The sequence below is a fragment of the Pseudopipra pipra genome, chromosome 3 (genome assembly GCF_036250125.1).
Source record: "Pseudopipra pipra isolate bDixPip1 chromosome 3, bDixPip1.hap1, whole genome shotgun sequence".
In the NCBI taxonomy this organism is placed as follows: domain Eukaryota; kingdom Metazoa; phylum Chordata; class Aves; order Passeriformes; family Pipridae; genus Pseudopipra; species Pseudopipra pipra.
In genome coordinates this window covers 28,359,226-28,376,275 of record NC_087551.1, presented here as the reverse complement: position 1 = coordinate 28,376,275, position 17,050 = coordinate 28,359,226, and the positions used below count along the sequence as shown (strand labels likewise).

Below are 17,050 nucleotides of genomic sequence, written 5' to 3'. Positions count from 1 at the left end.
ATGTTGCTGGGGTTTAAATGTGGAAACCACAGATTATGTTTCATGCAGGGTAAACCAGAGGCAAATGGAGAACCCTTACAGAAGAGGTGAGCCTTGCACTACAGATTCCCTTGCTGAGGCTGCTTGGTCGAGTAAAGGAATGGGCACTGGCAAGTCTCCACCAAGTCTGAAAATTCATGCGGAGGACTTTTGCAGGGCTCTGAAAGTCTTGCTGAAAGCCCGTCAGTGTGACTCACAAGCAGGATGAGATAAGAATGGAAGGTAATTTGGGTTAATAAGTTATCCTGAGAGGGCTTTTTTCCTGCAGATGTAGAAGGAAAAGAGAGAGTGATCCAGTCCTCTCTCCCTAGTAGAGAACTCTAAATTCTGTGGCAGGAGGTTTGCTTTCCACTCACCAGCAATGTGCAGGAAACTAGGGTCAGGGAGCCAGGCCAGTGACATGTTTCATGTTAAATCAAAAAATAAACGTTGCTGTGTCATTTACTTGCTTCCCAGAGCAGTCAGGAGCAGGACCATGGGGTCAGGAGACTGGCTCTGTCCTTTGGGCTGCTCTGCAGAGCATAGAGTGACCCTGTGCAGCTGCAAACACCGTGCCGGGTCTGCCTTAGGCACTGGTGCTGCAGGGTCCCAGCTCCCAGGTGAGCAGGAGTTTCAGAAGTGTGGTAAGGATGCACCCGCTGGGGTAGCTGAACAGCGATAGATTCAGTAAATCCCCCGTCCTGGCTATCTTCCTAACCTTTCCCCAGCTCCGTCCTGTGCCGGTGTGGTTTACATGCCTTCACTGAAGGCTGAGCGGCCTGGCCTCGGCGGTGGCGGCCCAGTGTGCGCGTGGCCGCTTCTGCAAAGCAGCTGAAGTGCTGTAATTTCATACTCCAGCTGACGGTGCAGGAACTTGTTCGTCTGCCTGTCCCCTACTGTAGGGGTGGACCTGGCTGCCATAAGCACTCCCAGAGCTGTCGGTGGAGCTGCTCCATTCCTACTACAAACAGAGTACTGTGTAACTACCTGAGTAAAGCACAGCTGGCCCCTTTATACTTCTGACTTTTGGACTGGAGAAGTCTTCTGCACTCCTATAGCCTTCTAAGTAAGGCTCCTTAGGCACCTTACCTCCACTCTGCTGCTCAGCTTTCCGAGAAACGGAGATAACCATATTGACCTCCTTGGTAGAGCACTTTCTCACTTTTTTATGAGATGTGCTACATAAAAGCTGATTGTTAGGTTTTGTTCAGCTATAAAAAGTCCTTAACAGTGGGGCACGGTACGTTATCAGCCATAAAAAAAGCCCTTACACTGGACTTTAGCATCTGGGGATAGACCTTTGTTCTGCTTAGTTACTTATAATCTTTGGAGTGGTGTGGCCTGGGTTTGGTTGTGGTTTGGGGTTTTTTTGCTGCTTTCTGTGTGCATATGTATCGTGTACCTATGGTTGACTTTTGCTTCTATTAGGGCCAAAGATCACTTGGTTTAGCTTAATGTACAGATGTCAGTTGGCATTAGTCGAGTGACTGGCCTGTGATCTGCCACTCAGCACATTTCCTATGAAATATAAGGGAAATTAGCTTCCCAGCAGACAAGAAACTGAGTAAAAAACCCCACTGTACCAAGAAGGACTATGATCCCCAAAAAATAATCTGCCTTTCCTTCAGCATACACTCTATGAACGTTTTTTGCTGACAGACAGATCTTGTCCATTTATTGCAGATAGCCTTTTCCTCTACCATAATAACACATATTTCCCTCTCTGTAGCCTCTGAAGAAGAAAAGGAATTCCTTTTTGTCTATAGGGCAGTTGAAGGCTTTGTCTCCAGCCTGAACAGCATGGTGCAAGGGTGGCGGTGTTGAGGATTGCTTGAATTCATGGCAGATGGCATCTGGACATGATGGAACTCAGGAGCCTTAGGTAGGTTCCTATTTAACAGCATTTCCAATGCAGTATCTAGCTCTGCATGTCGCGAAGATGTAGACAGTCAGAAAGACATCACAGATAATACTAGTTCAAAGTCAAGACTGTAGCAGAAGCAGCAAAGGCAAGCCCCAAATAGTTCTCCATGGCCTAATACTTCTTGTTCTGAAAAGCAGTGTCTGGAAATGCCAGAGGGGTGTATAAAGTGTGGGGAGGTTCTGGTGCTGAGCTAGGTGATACTGGAGCCTCAGCTCTCAGGCTACAGTCTCGGGAGTAGTGGTGGGACAGCATTTACAACAGTGTTGATTGAGGTTAGAGTGTTTTAGAAAGGATTCAATACATCCTGCCAGCTTGAGCTGGCAACTATTTTCAACTATTCAAGTGAGATCAGAATAATTAACCGTTCTTTGTCTTAACAGATCACTTAAACAACTGGAGCTGGGCAGGCTCCCCATAAGGCTCTTTAGGAATGTGAACCCAGCGGCAGGGTGGTTTGGTTAGGCACTAATCTATCCATTCAGGTAGAGATTAACTCGAAGGCAGCAATTTCCTTGGGGGGTAGAAGAGAGACAGAAATAGCACAGAGAGCCAAGCAAGCTCACATGTAGCTGGAGGAGGCTACATGTTTGTGACCCCAAACAAAACCTGAGGGAGGGATTTTGGGCACAGTACTTTCAAGCAAAAGACACACAGAATTGCAAACAAAACTCCTTCCTTCTTGTTTGGCCTTGATTTTAAAAGTTCAAGGACAAAGGGCTTTGTGCATTCAGTGTTAATCAAGAGCAGTGTTGTAAGGAATTACCAACTCCATCAGGATTCTTATCCCAATGGAACCAACCCAAAATAACTCTCACCCCAAACTGATTTGGGCTGCATAACTGATATGGGCTGAAAATAACAATGATTTATATATTTCTTAAGAAAAGTTCTTATTTTAAAGAGAGTTGAAGACAGCAAAGAGTTGGATAGGCTATTATTCTCCAATCAATTCAATTTTTAAGTCTTACTTAAAAAATGCTAATTTTAAATGAGATATTCTTCTGATCATTTCTACAACTGAAGGGATGTAAATTCACATTCATAATGAATGCTTTTTTTTTAATATTTGATTGCAGTAATCCAAATGATCCTATTTAATATCAAGGACAGAACTGGTATCTATTTTTTGATAACTGCTTTGCATAGCATACTCCATACAGTTAAAATTTCTTTGAGAACGATTTTAGAAGGCACGGCTCTTTGGTAGAACAGTCCTGGTGGGTGGCATGAAGAGGCTTCTCCTGCACACAGAGTGCTGGAAAGCCACAGTGCTAAAAGTCACAAATTCCAGGTTCTTTATATTTTGTCCTAATGATCTTTTACTGCCTTGTTCTAATCTTGAGCATGAACTGTTCAGACTTCTAAGAAAAAGATGTGCTCATTATACCTGTTGGCTCTTTTTAGTTTCCCCCTTACCCTGTTGTCAGAGGCTACAGGTCTTAGTTTGATTCCCAGTCTTCCTGTCCAGTTGTACCTTCTCAAATCTGAAAACAGCCTCCTTCAACCTTGCAAAGTCCATTTGATGGGCTTCCCATCCTCAAGGTGATGAGTTTGAAAAACTACAGTCTCTAGAAATTAAATTAAATCTTCAGTTCTCAGGACTGTACATGTGAAAAACCCGGGAAAGGAGTTTTGGAGGGCTATTGGCCAATGCAATTGAGCATGATAAAACTACTTAAAACTGTTTAGCTTTTGTATGGTAATTACATGCACTTAGAGTCAGTGAGAAAGTGTAATAAATGCTTTTTGTTTCTATGTCTAATATGAATAGTCATCATTATCATTGTTACAGAATAGGGAAGAAGACAAAAACCAGATATTGTAGATATGTTGATGATAATAGGCTGTTGATAGCAGGAATATATTTATGTGTTCCATGTGGTCGTATGTAAATATATTTCAATTGGGCAGAGTTTTAGGTCATATATAGCTTTCTATAAAAAGAACAAGAATCAGATTTGCAGAAAAGCAGCAGTTGGGTGTAATGCACATGAGAAGCAACACTGTCCCCTGTGACACCTTCAGGTATCCTGAGCTGAAAGTTACAGCTAGCCAGATCTCAGGTGGTTACAGGGCAACTGTGTACCTGCTAGCCACTACAGTGCTTTATCACGAATTATTACTATTCAGACACTATGTTGCCTGCAGTTTGTAGATACTGAAAGAATTTTAAGAGGGACATAGTCAGAATTTCTCAGTATAAGATCAGGAGCCAAACATTTCACCTCTAACAGAGACTTGCTTCATGGCTTCAGACAAAATATCCACTCTCCCTTCATTCTCTCTGTAAATGAGGGCTAGGATTTGTGTCTTGTGGGATGTTGTGAGATTAATTTTTTCTTGCATGCATAAACTGTTTTGAAGGTGGAGAGGTCCAAGTCCTGCTTCACAACAGCCTTGAAATTACAGCACAAGTGGAGCAGACCCCATCTCTCCTCAGAAAGGGGCAAACAGCTTGGAACTCATCAAGTACTCTTTCCAGCTACGACAAATACAATTTTGCAGTCCACTGATTTACATTTACAATGCCAAGTTTTATTTTATTTATTTTTTTAATATTTATGTGCCACAACACCAACTTTTTTTTTCCTTTTTAAATGAATTGTCACTGGCATGTGGTCCTCATTAGTTGAGATAGATTTTCAATAACTTAAGACAAAAGATCAGCAGGCAAACAAAGCAGGGCCATTTTGGACAGCATTGATGATGCAGGCCATAATTGTTTTCTCCTCACGTGAGAGAGTTCAGGATTTCTGAGCATATTGGACTACTATATAGATGCATGGACTATGTAAGGAGGCCTCATACATACACATTTAGGGCCAGAGTTACACATCTGCATCCCAGGTGTTGTTTTCATAACTCTTAACAAATAATGGTAGCAAATGCATGACTTGTACGCAGAGAGAATTCTGTCCTCCCATGTGACTCTCCCTGCACTCCCCTAGCACTATGTGCTGCCCAGCACAGTCCTGCAAAGCATCAAGCCAGAATCCTCCTGGTGTTGAAAGGCTGGTGCTGAAGAGTGGATCCTGGTTTGGGATCCTCTCCTCAGAGCCTGGTTTGGGGCCTTTACACCAACTGGGTATGCACCCTTCCAGCTTCCCTTTAGCTGGTGTATGGGTTGCTGTCATTGATTGTGGCCATGACTAAATAGTGCCTGCCACAACTGAATGAGCAGAGAAGCCCGAGGCAGGAGGGTACAGGTGTTGTCTCAGCCAGAGAAAGCAGGATATTGCAGCTGCCACAGGCAGTGGGAGAGGTGGAGATGGCTGGGGAGGGAGGAGGGAGAAGGGAGAGAGAGGGAGTAGCCACTGTGGACAGGAGCCATGCACTGATACCCTCTAAACTGTTGGAAGAAGGAAAGTTCTGGCTGTTAATAGAAAATACACACAATTCTTCAATGTTGCAAAGAGAATTTGACCTATCAGTGATTACAAATATAGGGAAACTTGCATTGTCACTGCTCACTCCAACTGGTGCCTTTGGGTGAATGGAAGATCAGGCTGTCAGGCTGTCAGCTCCTATGAGCACTAACTTTTCCCAACAATGGCCCCAACTATTTCAGTTACAGCCAGTCAAGTCCCATGACATCAAATATTAATCTGGCACAGAACTTGGGCTGTCCGAGTACATTTTATAACTAACAGCGTATCAAATCCTTTGGACCTGATGACATTCGCTCCTTTGTTGTCACGTCAGTCAGTCACTTTAACCCAGATTCTCAGTCGATTCGAAGGAAAGAAAATGGTGCTTCAGAGGACTCACTGCCACAGAAGTACTTTAAAAACATGAACTGAAGGAAGGTAGGACCAAAACTCGTCACAAAAGATCCCACCATAAAATCAGGAGAGCGCACAAGGAGCCTTAGATGACCTCACAGCAAGAGGCTGTGGTGCTGTTTTGCATACAGTTTCTCTGCGGGGGCAGACCTTGGATCATCCCAAATCTAGTCGTTGGGTTTGAAGTTAGTTAAGAGCCTTGGGCCTGATCTGTTTGCATAACAGCAGTTATATTCATTTTATAATGGAATTTCTGTCTGTATAACAGACATTTCTAATACTGTGAAAGCAAACTAAGTTCAGAAATCAGATTTCCCAGGTGGAGCATGAAAAGGCAGGTCCAAGGTACTGGTCTCTTCCAGTTGTTGCCACAGCCCCTCTAATCTGGCAGAGAGATGCCACCTTCAGAGGGACTCTGTGTCAGGCAGCTCCTGCGTATGCTGTCCCTAGCATTCAGAACTGGCATGATGCTTTGATTCACCTCTGATTTTGCAAGGAAAAAACAACTCTTAAGACAGTTAGCAGAGGGCTGAGCATACAAGCGTAACACATTAACAAAACCACTCCAATTAGCTGGAGGTGGGGGCAGGGAATGATAAAAATTAGAAGAATTTTGCTCTTCTCTGCACAAGCCTAGAGACAGTGAGAGAAAATTATAACTTGACCCTAAATTATTCAAAGGAAGCAAAGAAATAAAATATAGGCTAAAGAAGAATCCTTCCTAATAACCGGAACTAAAAGCCAAAGCACATTAACATATGAGGACTGGAAGGTTCAGAGAAATAGCTGGAAGGGAATTGCACTCCTATAGCCATGGTGAAAATGTAGGAACTCAATTCAGTAATATACCTGGCATACCTCAAGAAAGGGAAAGTTTCTACATTGTACTAGCACCACTCTTGACCTTATCATGTGCAGAATAGATGGCTCAAGGAACAGATAAGGAATAAGAGGCAGCTTTTTTAATGGTCAGAGGGATTCTGCCAAGGAGTTTTCTTTCAGAAGGTGTTTCTAAGTGGGCTGGAGTGCAAGAAAGGGTTGGAAGCCCAATGTGATCATTCTCATTTGCAGAATTGCCTACCAAATGATGCTTAGAGGCATAAGCTACTCCAGCTATGGACAAAAGTGTGTTTTCTTTAAGACACATCAGCATACATTCTCCTGAGTGTCTCCCCAGTTCTTGGAAAAATGGTAAGAACCTTTGATATTTCCAAAGTTAGGTACAAGTACCTGAGCCTGAACTGTTTATATTTAAGAACAAAAAGTCAGCAAATAAAGAAAAAATAGACCTGAACATATTGTTTAAGGATGTGTCAGAGAACTCATGATGTCATGTGAAAAGCTACTTCTATGGCAATGGAGTGCAAAATCCAAATGGGCTGCTAAAGCTTAAAAGTAATTACTGTCTGGAAGGACTGATAATCTTGTGTCTGTTCCAGCAAGTGTTTAAACAACCAAGCACACTCATCCACAGGCCATCTTAGTTGCTACAGCTTCAGCAGCAAGGACAAAGGCAAAATTAGCATATGGATGGGAAGACCCTCTCAATCCTTGATATTTCCCTTACAGGAGTTTGCAGCATAGTAGTCAATGCAGCAGTTATTCTGCAAATGGAGAGCTCTGGTCTAGTGCTGTCAGTCTCACACCCACTGTTCGTGAACACCTACATTCCCTTTAAAAATAAAATCGTAAGAGCTGTGAATACAAATGTGCAAAGATTTTACTATTTAAAGGGTTCTTCTGGAGAAACTATGTCAAATATGTAGCTCTTTCTAAAATGCCAGTGATGCCCATGATTACTTGTTCTGCAACCTTTGCTTTCTGTGTCCAGCAGATGGATGAAGCTCACATCTGGTGTGGAGCTACCCCTTCTGTCAACTGCCTGCCTCCTGCCATGCTCTGCTTCATTATTGCTTAGGCAAAACCATTTGCCAGGGACTGGGAATTGCATGGTTTTCCAGCTGGCAACCTTAGTGGTTGCCCTGAGTGGTCAAAGCCAGTGGCCTGGGGATGAGCAGCAGGTGGTGCAGGAAGTGTGATCACTAATTCAGAGGGATGCTCCAGAAAGGGAGAAGCAGCTGTAAAAAGAATGCTGTGGACAAATGCCACCCACCCTGGGAGCACAGCTTTCTGGAGCTCTCATAGCTTCAGACAAGTGAGGTTGCAGATTATCATGTTGTGAGGAGTTGTAGAGGTGCGAGGGGAGTGGAGGGAAGGCAGGATGGTGGAAGATGAAAGTGGAGGCACTATACTAGGCCTGTAATGGTCTTCAGAGGTTCAGGTGCCCCCTCGACCAACCCTTTGCTCAACGTATGTTGGTGAGTTTTAGTGGGCATTTGCACAGTTCTCAGCTTTCTGAAGAAGTGAGATGACTTCTACTTATGCATTACTGTTATTTAAGGAAAGCAGGGTGTTAGAACATTGAAGGTAGGTATTGAAGGCATCAATACCTGATATCCCTTTCACCAGGTAATCCCATTCACCATTTAATGCCAGTCTCAAGGCATTAAATATTTCTGCTCTGACTTGACACCAGCTCCAAACTGTTGTCAGAAAAACCATTAGCTGTTTACATCCAGAAATTAAGCCAAATTCTGGCTCCAGTGAGGCCAGTCATAAAATTCAAATTGATTTCAGCAGCAATAGAAATTAGTCTCCTAAGTGGAGGTGAAGAGGGAGGAGTTGCATGGCAGTTTGCTATTGCCAAACAGTGCAAGTGCAAGTTAAATTCACTCAAGTTTGGGACATATTAAAACTTGGTGTGTGAGTGTGCATACAGCACCAAGGCACGGCAGTGTGGCACTAGGAGACCTAGTGTTGGTAGCTGCTGGAAGTGATTTCCAGACTTTCTTGCAGATACAGATGACTATTTTAGGAATTGAGGGACATGGCCATCCTGGCTCCCAGCTCTGCATGACTGACAGTGTCTTCTCTATCTCATATCACTCAGCACTGATATTCTCTTAATTTAACTACTCAGACAGACAGAAGTATTAAATGGTATTTCAGAATTCTTTATTAAGATATATGCTTTCCAGTAACTGCCTCACTTATTCTCTGATCGCAGCGGGGAAAAAAATCCTCCTCCTGGGTATTTCCTGCTTGTAAGACTACACACCTCTTAGAAATGGATTTTGTCCTTTAGCCTTTTTTTGTTTCAGGTTGCATTTAGATTGGTCTCAGGAAGATGTGCAAATCACTGTGAGTACTCTTAAACGTACATTTACATTTTCCTCTTGCTTTTAAAGAAATGCACACATATTTTTCTATTTCCTCTTTGCTTTTTATTTCTTTGTAATTTCCCATTGTGACCACTTTTTTAACGCATTATTTTCAGACTCCATTCTGCACATATATGAAATAAGTAAGATTTTGTTCTATGCTAGACCTAAATTTTACATTCACCATTAATCTGAACTGTTTCTCTTAGACTGCATAAAAAAAAAAATCTACAATTCAGAATCCTGTCAGCTCTGCGCTGGTAATTCAAGTCTTAGATTTGTTATAATCACCAACAGTAAATATTGTATCCATTTTTAGAGAATGATCCAATCTGCTTGTATTTCCTGATCTTTCTTCTCATTCCTTTGTTATGATATGTTTTCTGCCTCTTAATTGTTTCCTTATGAAATGGCCTCAGTCAAAGCAGTTACAATGAAGAACGTTCATTTCAAACTGTCAGCGTTTTAGGCACAGCAGATAACCACGAGCTGGTTACTCCCTGCTTCCAGTAGGACTCCTTAAGGCCAAGTAGTAAGTTCTGAAGCCTTGTTAAGTGAAAAACAGCAAAGACCAAACATCACAGGCAAATGACAGCTTAGCAAATGTGACTTCTGTCCTTTTAGACAATAATCTCGATCCAATTTTTGAGTTCTGCACAGACATAAAATTTTACTTTCATTGTAGCTGAATAGCATTAGGAATCAACTTAGGTTCTCTCCCATGAACTGTGTTTAAAACATCTTTTTTTCAAATAACTCAGGAGGTGCCTTTTATGTTTTCAGTACTGAGGCTGCTTTATTGAAGTATAAATCCAAGCCCCTTCATCGAGGCAGAAAGCTCTGCTGGTTCTTCTGCATTTCCACAGCTCGGTACAGGGCTAGATGCACTTAACTAGGAGGTGTGAAGGAGCATCCTGGAAGAGATGGAAGCTAAATATATTCTGCTACAAGATTTCTTCCATTCCACTCTCCACCCCCAGATCCCAGAGACTACAATGGCTTATGCAGGGTTTTACATATGCAGCTAATGGTGGAGGGAGGAGAATTCCCACGGATAAAGAGCTTTAGCCCAGTACCAGCACAGCACACAGCTTGAATTGGTGCTGGGGTGGATTTTGAGGGAAAGCAATCCCATCACTGCTTCCAAGGAGAGGTCCTACACAATTATTTTTAGGAAAGGATCCCTGGCTAGAAGGAGATCCTTCTCTACAACTTTGATATAGGCACCTGGACAAGGTGAAGAGGGGATGGGATTTCATCTAGATCCCCTGCACTTAGTGTTTCCTTTTGCTTAGCTCCAAGGGGCTTCCCAGTTTGAGGAGTTTATTTTGTTTCAAACCACTCTCTAGCACCCAGCTATCTGTGTGTACCGTGTGACTCGCAGGTCTGAAGTGCCATGGCTAGTCCTCCTGAGGCCAGGTGCCTGTTGACACACTTTCCATCTCTTACAAGAGTATCACCTTACTTGTGTTTAAGGAGCCCAACTCCATAAAAATATAAAAGAGCAAACAAGAGTTTCCTTTCATTTGCCCCTGATTCTACGCTTATATAATTCCACTAATTTTATTTGCAAGAGAACAAAACCAGACCCCTAGTCTCTTGGTAGAAATGATTTTACAGGGCTGTTATCCAAACCAGAAGGCTGAGCAGGAGTCTACTTCTCATGCACAAACCACCACAGCAGAAGTGACATGCAAAGGGGTTATTTTATTCCCACTCTACCTTTTTATGCACATTTATGTACGTTGTGTGTAGTGGGATGGAGGCAGAGAACAACAGCTGAGCAGCCCTCCATCTTCCACACGTGATTGTCTAGCTCACTGTTTTTATCTCCAGGTACACAAAAGGAAATGAAACCATTAAAGGGGATACCTGTGAGCTGTAAACTCCGAGAGGAAGAAATTACTATCAGTTTGACAGGTTTGTCGGTGAATTACTTATTTATGTAGCTCAATAGATTTAATATTTATCACAGATGACAGACACAAGTTAAACATGCTTTGCAAACACATGCAGTGCCCTCTCCTTTACTCGAGAATGGGTCAACTTAAAATTGCTTCTGGTAGGGGCACAGATAATCAAGTGGGAGAGCTGAAATGAGAACCAAATGAAAGCAGCCCAAATTGCTTTTAAAAGTCTCAAATGAGTATGCTGTTGGAAGTGCTATAAAGATAGCACAAAAGAGCCAGCTAAAAATCGTGGCTCAAGCTCAATTTTTTTGCAAGCAATCATAAATCTTAACTTCAGCAGCTTTACGCTCATCTGGGGGCACTGGAAAAATGAAAAAAAGTTGACCTCATCATCATATGAAGTTTCCTATTCCTGTCCTAAGCTGTCATTGGTAAAAGCCAGCAGCAAGAATTCCAGTTGTAAACAGTGATGTGCTGCCAATGTTTCAGCAAGGGTAGCTCAAATTTTTCCTCTTTGCATCTGTGTGTAGTGCAGCTTGTGTGTGAGGGGCTGCATGGCTCCAGAGGAGAAGGATACAGACCAGCCCTCTTGGCTCTCCCTTCCTTTGCTTCTCTGGTGAAATATAAATGCCCTTTTTCAGGTGTAATTAAAAAGGGAGGTGCTGTAATTTGGCAAATAGACTTTGAAAGTCACAGGGTCTTGTTTCTGTGCATCTGCTATGGAAATAGGAGAGAGAAGCCCTTGTCCTCTCTTGCACCCAGTGCAACTGCACAGCATAAAGATGCATCTGCAGGTCTTGCACCCTCACGACTCATTCTCAGAGCTTGTAACCCTTGTCCAAACCATCCTTCTGGGAGAGAGGCGAGATGCTTGATTTTTGGGTGGCTGGCCGAGAACCATATGGGTGAGGTTGCAGCCCTTCCAGCAAGAAGATATTCCCGAAATTTGGGGTGAAATTCAGCTCATCCAGACCACTGTGGATTAGACTTTGGTGCAGAGCTGAAGGACATGATGCAGCAGAACAATTAGTTCCCTTCCAACACATCTGCCAAAGGCAGCAGGCATGTGCTTCAGCATGCAGCTCCCACTCTTACTTGTGGGATGGCTCCCTCAAATTTAGTTTTAAAAACATAGGGATTAGCGACTACCTATTAGCTATCTCACTACCTGCCTGACTGTTTCCTTTGGTGCAATTAAAAATGTCTCCAGAATGCATAATGAGAGTCAATTGAATTTTTAAAGCATCATGTAGACAATGTACATCATGTGGAAAAATACACTTGGGCTGTGGTAGCCCATGACTGAAACAAAAAGAAAAAAGCTCTGGGTAAAGGAAACCAGAAAAAAAGAGTTTTGGAGAGAATTTCAAGCATAGTGACCTCCCTTTGAAATGTGTCTGTGCAGTCAGTGTCTTGGAGAACCTTGAAAATGTTTGTATATTTTTTTCTTGCTTTATATCCTTAAAAATATCCTACTAATTTTTTTCTTCACTCTCGGGCCTAGTCAATGTTGTCATTTAAACAACCGAAGGACCTCTTCTAAACAATGGAAAAAAATGTGTTTGTAAAACTGCGCAAATACCTATTTCCAAAAATAATTAAAACTGCTGTGGTTTCAGGGACACAAGTGATGCATTTTGAAATAGGACTAAATGTTTATTTACATGAGAGAGCATGTTAGCTCTGGTCTACTGAGAAAATAATGGGCATTAAACTCTATACAGCATTAAGTCCACTGAATAAAAAGTAGATTATATTTTAAAAAGAGGTCTGTGGTTTAGGGATCTACTTTTGCTTTTTAAGCAAAACAATTCACTTTGAGACTTTGTAAAAAAATAACTATTTTGGTAAAAACTTATCTCTTTTGATTTTAAAACTCTTTTAAGGACTTACTTTAAACATAACGAAAAACAATGAGAGGGGATAATAAGTCACAGCAAGAAGTAGATTTATTGTGCCCTATAGAAAAGTATCATCCAAAGTCTTCTTGGTGTCACTGAGTTGATGTAGTGAAGCTAGTGGTGGATTTCCTCCAGGCAGAGGATGTTCCCAGAGGTAAGAAAGCTATCTCATGCCCCCACCTGCCTTCATTGCCCAGTGAAGGAGATGGCACGAGAGGTTAGAGGCAAAGGGATGCAGCCTGAGCAGAAGAGGGCTGTGATACTTGACTGCTCGAGCAGCTAGCACTAATTTGAGCAGCCCAAAGGTCACGACTATTTATGCAGATAAAAGGTCAATGGCAAGCTGGCATGTGGCTGCAGGCTATCTTGGTACGCACTTCACCCGGGGCACTGATACAGGCTTCTGATTCACAGTTTGTCTTTCTGCATGAACTTTCAGGCCAAGCTTTGGCTGGGAAAAAAAAATCTCTGCCATGGGAGTTGACACAGTTAGGATCCAGATGCAATTTTTTGTGGCTCAGGCTCATCTGTAGCTAAATCAAACCTTTGAATCATTATTTATAAAAGCAGCCAAATTCTGAACTGTTTGCTCAGTATTTAATCAGCCCTTGTGTGCATAAACCCCTCTGAAAGTGTGCCTGAGCATAGAGAAAGGAAAAAATGAATAAGATGCTCAGGATGTGACCTGCTGAAAGAGAGCCAGTGAAAAGCCTACTGAATTCAACAGAGATAGGTTCTTCAGCTGCCAGTGTGTGTGGATTTAATCACTTTAAACATGTAGGACCTTAGAGCACAAGACTAAATGGCATGGCTTGAATTTACAGAACAGTTTCCGTTTAGGTGAAACAATATCTATTTGAGTGAAAAAGGGAAGTAGGTATACTATGTTTAATCTAGTCAGATTCTACACTATATTTGAAGTTTTATAGTCAATAAATGCTTAATCTTGTACTGTCATTAGAAAATTAAAGTATATTTTAACATTCAGTTCCAGCAGCTGTCTGCTGCACTGATTTTAACCAAAATCCTTTTGCTTTCTGCTGTATATCAGTCCCATATGCTCTGATCTCCAGTAGGAAGTGTGCAAAATATTTTGTGACATTTCACTACCCCAAAAAAAGGTAATGGGAAAGCATCATTACATTGATTTGCTTTTCATCACAGAGGTATTTGGCACTATGCCTTAATTAAGGTTGCAGCAATAACTCTATTATAAGCACTGTTTTGCTTCCCCCGGTAATTTTTTAACTGCAGTTGCCTATTATTCTGTCATTTTTGCTTGTTAATAAAGAAAAAATATGTTAGGATGAGAACCTTCCATGTAGAAAGCCACTAAAACTAAGAGTCTTCAGATATAGAAAAGCGTATTTTTCTTCCAGCCATCTTTTCCTGTCAAAATGGAGAATTACCAAGTTCTTCCTTGACCACTGTCTTCCTAGATCTCCACATGAGGGGAAGTTTAAACAGTTGCTTGGATACATTTTGTCAAGTTTATGAATTCCATTATACTACTACTTCACTCCATATATTGTGGGCTTGGTTTTGGATGAACTGAAACCAACCCATAACAGTGGCATAGTCTGGTTGGGAAATAAACATATTTTGTCTGTGTTTTCCCACTGAAAATGGCAAAATCCTGGCCACTGAGCATTTGCTAGTGCTTTCTCTGTCATATTCATCACACTAAAGAGAGTCTCCATTCTAGACTGAGGTTCATTCCTTTGTAAGCACCGATGATAATCATTGGCTGGTGGTTCTCATGGACAAAGGCTTCTGCCCCATGTGTGGAAGAGCAGATAACCCTTGAGAACTTTCTCTTTCTCTTACAGCTTATCAAATGAAAGAAAAAGAAGTCTTTGAAGAATCTGAAGGCATTGGAATACATTATGCAATTTCCTGGACTTTATGCTACCTCTTGTAAGTGCTATGATATTATTTCCAGTCCCTGGAAAACAGAACTGTACTATAGATGATGACTGTGGGATTTCTGTTATCTTGGAGCAAATATCGGTTTTATGCTTTCCTTCCTATTAAGGCATTTTAGAAAATGAAACACGGAAAAAGCAAGATCTTCTCATAGTGTTGAGGGCCATCTATTCTTGTACTTCAAGAACATGGTTTAGAAAGGGGATCTCCTACTGCCTCTGCCCAGGCAGCCTTCTCATCTTCCAGAACGATATGCTTGTAAAACAAAGACCTACAGCTAGGTTTCCCTCATAGGAGCACAGAAAATACTGCAAGTTTATAGACAGTGTTCCGTCAGAAATCCTCATAAAATGGAAGCAGTTGTTTATCTCTTTACAATAATAATAATAATAAAAAAAAAGATTCTGAGTCCCACTGGCTTTTTACTCTTAAACCTAGTCTAGAGCCTGTGATTAGATCTTGCATCTTCCTCCAGCCTCTCTCAGTTTTATGTGAGTGCACCCCTCTACTTTTTTGGACTCTCCTGTCTTGTTTCATGTCAGTGAATGGTCACAAGATAGTTAGAGTCAGCTTTAGGTCACCTGAATCAGCTTTACAACATCTAGCCTCAAGTAGGGGAGCCATGTAATCCTCACAATAGAGCTCTGTATCTGCTGGCTTCAAACCTGAATGGCTTCTTGAGAGGGTCTGGCAGTCTGTGGTAAGCACTACACTTCTAGAGCTACCTTGCTATCCATATCTGAGTTACCAAATGCTGATTGGGATATGCCTGCATTGCCTTCAGCATTGACACAGCTATAGGCATGTTCTGAAAGCGTGTAAGGCAGTCCCTTTTGCCTGCGACTCAGACCATGTAGTGTTCTTATCTGTGCGCTTCCTACAGAAACTGAAGTGTGGGAGGAATCTCCTGTACTATTCTGTAGGGGAAGAAGTGCCATCCCTGTAATTGATGGGTACTATGTAGTCCAGGTGTGAGTCCTTCAGGGACCAGGCATAAAGGACAGGGTAAGGTTTTCAACATGCAAGGGAAAAATGCAGCTATTCCCACAAGCATGTTTATATTAGAGGAGGTGTCTTCCATCCAACACCATCCATAAACCTCTGTTTGTTAATATCTGCTGCTGTCCTCCACGTGAGGTGAGGGTACCTGGATGAGCAGTCACCCCAGCTCCTCCCAGTTCTCAGCATTCTGGGTTGTTTGATCAGCAGATGATCTCAGGATACCAGAAACAGGGATGTCTCATTTAGCATCTTAAAATTTGCACACAACTAAGTTTTTCCTTGCTAAGGGCTGAATGGGCCTACCATTGGCTAAGTGGCTAAGTATTGATTTACACCCCAGTTTTATCCCCATAAAGTTGGAACTGAGGATAAAGGCCTTTCTCAGAGAGGCAAGTTCTCTATTACAGACAAAGCAGGAAAAAATCAGACCCATTATGCAAAAAACAGCCATGAGCTATTTTCCTTCAGTATGTAGCAGTTAGTTAAATGCTGTGTTAGTACTCACTGTAGGTAGAGAACTTTTGCTTCTTATCTCAGAAAATCACTCATAAAATTTACAGTTAATTTCTAATTAGGTTGTTCAAAATATAACTATAATCTTGAGGAAGCAGCTATAGCATTTTATGCCACTGCACTGTGGTCTGTGTACATCAGTCCGAATGATCCATTAAAGTATTACTAAAACGATAGAATAAATTGCATTTTTACAATATTAAATATACCACAAAGAGTAACCGTGAAAATTGCTGGCATATGCAGCTCATCTAACCTTGGAACTCAAATTGCTTTTCTAATTTGCTGCCATAATCGTGAAAGTAGACTTCTGTAAAACTATATTTCTGCGTTAGGAGAGGGGACAGGGGGAGAAGCACAGCGGACAAGCATTGACAAATCTATTAAATTACATACCAGAGAGAGAAATTATCACATTAAAAAGCCCAAGTCGGAAGAGCTATACCTGACCATTGCAACAGAGAAATTACCGTCAGTTCCCATTATTGCTCTGTCAGAGGTGTCAGTCGCAGCCCGCGCCTGCGGCCGGTCATTTGATGTATTTCCCTGCCTCTCACGGCACATGCAGGCTGCGAAGAGCGTCAGCTGGGCTGCTGGAAAGCAACTCTGCTTCTCTAGGCTACTGGGAGAGGACCTCAATATACCTGAGAATCTACCTCAGAGTGCCAACAACTCGTTTGTGAGACGGGAGAACTTCCCCCCCTCTCCCATTAATTTCACTGGGTTGTTCACTTTAATGCTTAGTAATGCCGCTGGAAGTGTTGGTGTAATTTCACGGGTAGTGTAATTGCAAGTTAACTTCGTGGCTGATCTCTTCAACAGATGGAAGCAGGGTGGGGGTGGTGATGAAACC

The 17,050-nt window shown here is 42.1% G+C and overlaps 1 long non-coding RNA gene across 8 annotated transcripts in view; it reads left to right on the top strand.

Moving 5' to 3' along the window:
* LOC135411169 (uncharacterized) overlaps positions 1–16,845 on the top strand; it is a 44,887-nt gene extending 28,042 nt beyond the window's left edge. For 2 of the 8 annotated variants that reach the window (XR_010429022.1, XR_010429018.1), the window contains 2 exons: positions 49–10,865; positions 14,586–16,845. This is a non-coding gene — a long non-coding RNA (uncharacterized LOC135411169). The remainder of the gene's footprint in view (positions 1–48; positions 10,866–14,585) is intronic. The other 6 variants (XR_010429024.1, XR_010429021.1, XR_010429025.1 and 3 more) reach the window with 6 other exon arrangements.
* Positions 16,846–17,050: the final 205 nt, after the last annotated feature.